Raw genomic sequence first — 3,192 nt, forward strand, 5'->3', positions numbered from 1 at the left:
GGTAATGTGGCTGCTTCCTGCCCCCACTCACCAACCTCTTGGCACATGAGGTGAGGACCCCGGCCTGCTGCCCCCAGGCAGGTAATGGGTTGTGATCCCTAGGGAAAGGAGTGTGGAGCCCTGGCCTGGAGCCCAGGCTGGCCCTGGATGTCCCTTGGGTGGCTGGGCAGTAGCCTCGTCAGCTAAGCAGGGATGCAGCTCCTTGAGTGAGGGCTGAATCCCCCATTTTTCACCATCTTAACCCTCGTACCCAGCACAGAACACCCTGAGTTCAGCTTTGTTGAATGAGTGACTGAGAAGTCATAGTAGTATCAAGTACTTATAATCCAGGAACTCTTCTGAGCAACTGACTGAGGGTAACGTCCTTTTTATAAAATTTAATTTAATTTTTTGGCCGTGCCATGCAGGATCTTAGTTCCCTGACCAGGGATTGAACCTGGGCCCCCTGCAATGGAAGTGCAGAGTCCTAACCACTGGACCACTAGGGAATTCCCAGGGTAACTTCTTTAATAGTCCCATAACCTGCTGAGGGAGGGACTATTATAATTTCCATTTTACAGAGGACAAAACAGAGGCTCAGAGAGGTTGAGTGCCTTACCCAAGGTCACACAGCTGGAGGTGGGATTTGAACCCAGGTCTTCTAGCTCCAGTGCACACACCTCAGCCACCTGTTTCCCCTCCCAGGGCAGCAGTGAGCCTGAAACGAGCTCAGTGCCCCGCACATAGTAGGTGCTTTCCCACAGCCCCCACGCCCGCCTCCATCGCCTGGTACCTGGATTCAGATTTCGGCCCAGCCTCGAGGTCAGCGGCCCGTTCTGCCCTGTGCCGGGAGGAATGTTCGTGGTGGCCTCGTCCTGGGTCCGAGAAGAAAGGCAGCCTTGTGGGCGAAAGGTGAGCTGCTGGGTGGGCGCGGGGCTGTTTACCCAGCGCCGGGCGTGTGGCTCGGGGTGGCGCCACTGTCAGCCGCGCCGGCTGCCCCAGGCCTGTGCTGGCCTCCAGATGTGAGCTGGCTCCAGCCGGCCTGGCCCCCCCACCCTGTGCACAGAGGGGCTTTATCAAAAGCGGCTGTGAGGAGGCCCGGGAGGCCGCCCGGCTCCAGCCTGCTGGCTCCACGCCCCGGGCCTGCAGAAGCCCGGCAAGCGAGCTAGAGCTGCTGTGCCCAGGACTTGATCTGCTCCACCGCCAGCTCCTCTGCTCTGCTCAGGGCCTATGGGGGCCCAGACGAGGGGTGCAGCCCTCTGTTCCAGGAAACTGAAGCTCCAGGAGCAATCTGGAGGAGTGACAATGCAAGAAAACTTCTTTGAAATTAATTTTCTATATCCCTGAGGGGAAAGGTAACCCACACAGAAAACAAAGTACAAAACTCAGTTAAAATTCAAGGGGTGCTAAGTGCATAGCAAAGTGAAGACACTCGTGGGAAGGATAAATTGCAGGTTCAGAACAGCAGTTCCTGTGAGCCGGGAGGAAAGTAACTGGGAGGGGTTACCGGGGCGCTGTTCTCTCCATAGTGTCTTTCTTGGGTTGTGTGGTGAGGATGTTAGTCTTTATGTTTTCTTTGTTGGCCTGAACTCTTTTGTATTAATGAATAATAACAACTGGAGGAAAAGAAAGAAAGAAAAAACCAAGACTTCTTCCTGCTTCTGACCCTTAGCCCTGCCCCTGTTAAGAGTGTCTTCCGGTACTTTCCAGGGATTGGCTGAGAATCCACAAACAACTCCACATCTCTTCCCATTCCTATGTTGTTTTCCTATGTTGTTTTTGTTTTACAAATAGTATCAAGATATACATTGTACAGCGCCAGGCTCTTCACAATATATCCTGGGCACCTCCCTGCAGCCTTGTTCTTTTTCACAGCTGTGTAGTATTCCATCCTGGGAAGGCACCTCAGCTTATTCTCCAGGCTCCCCTTGATGAATTTTTAGGTTGTTGCCTGTTTTTGCTACCACAGACCATGCCGGGGTGGACCCCACCCCCATCCATGTCTTTGGGGACTTAGGCAAGTATTTCCTTTTTTTTTTTTTTCAGGCAAGTATTTTCTAGATGATCAGCTCTTAGGAGAATCTCAGAGGAGTCCTATTTACTCTCTTGAGAGTCGCGCTAATTTGCCCTCCCTGAAGTTTGTTTCCTTGTGTCAGCCCACCAGCGATGCTGCCGACAGGAAACTGAGACCCAGAGCCAGTCAGCTGTTCTGTGGGGTGAGCAGGGGGAACAACCTCACAAGGAATGTCTCCTAAAAAGAGACAAGTCAAAACACCCCTTTCTTGGTTTTGTTTCCTTTTGAATGCAAAAGAGAAACATGTTCACTGCAGAAACTTTAGAAAATAAAGAAAACCGCAAAGTTAGAAAATAAAGCCTCCCTCCCCTTGACAGCCACCCCCGCCCCCACCCAGCCCGCCACCAGGGGCTGGATGCAGACCAGGGTTTGGGCATCGGGGTGGGCTGGCTTCCTCTCCATCCCTATGCCTGACTTGCTGTGTAACCTCAGGCAAGTCAATCAGCCTCTCTGGGCCCCTGCGTTCTCATCTGTAACTGGGGCTACCAAGGGCTCCAGCCTTGAAAGGCTGCTGTGAGAATCAGATGAGATCATGTGGGTAAGGGGCGGCCCAGCATACCATGCTTCCTAAGGGGAGGCTGTGACAAGTTCTCCCCGCACCTGTGCAGCCAAATCCAGGACTTTCTTTATATTCGGATTTTTTTTTGGGGGGCTGCACCTCAAGGCACGTGGGATCTTAGTTCCCTGACCAGGGATCGAACCCGTGCCCCCTGCAGTGGAAGGACAGAGTCCTAACCACTGGACCACCAGGGAACTCCCCAAATCCAGGACTTTCTCATCGACCCTCCCCCTCAGTGAGCTCTGGTATTTTATTCCTGCTCCACCAAGGCCCACAGCCCAATGACTCCCAGGACCCACACGTCCAGACCCAGCTCCATTCCCACCCGACACAGATCACACACAGATCACACAGGAAGCCCGCCTCCGGGCTTCCTGGACCCAGTGGCTCAGCCAGAAAACCGCCATCCAACCTGTCAGCACCTCCTGTCTGCTCCTACTTCAAACTAGATCCAGAACCAATGGCTTCTCCCCAACGCCCACCACCAGCTTCCCAGGCTGGACCGTCGCAGACCCTTCCTCACAGGTCTCCTCACTTCCCACCTCGCTCCCTGATAATCTCTGCTTGCAGGCTAACAGGG

General features: G+C 53.8%; 1 non-coding gene across 1 annotated transcript; it reads right to left on the reverse strand.

Annotated features, from left to right (window-relative positions):
• Positions 1-415: 415 nt before the first annotated feature.
• TRNAG-UCC (transfer RNA glycine (anticodon UCC)) lies at positions 416-488 on the reverse strand. The gene has a single exon. It is a non-coding gene; the product is annotated as a tRNA-Gly (tRNA).
• Positions 489-3,192: the final 2,704 nt, after the last annotated feature.

The sequence above is a fragment of the Delphinapterus leucas genome, chromosome 15 (assembly GCF_059928025.1).
Source record: "Delphinapterus leucas isolate spDelLeu-1000000601 "Yukka" chromosome 15, BTC_Dleu_Yukka2, whole genome shotgun sequence".
In the NCBI taxonomy this organism is placed as follows: Eukaryota; Metazoa; Chordata; class Mammalia; order Artiodactyla; family Monodontidae; genus Delphinapterus; species Delphinapterus leucas.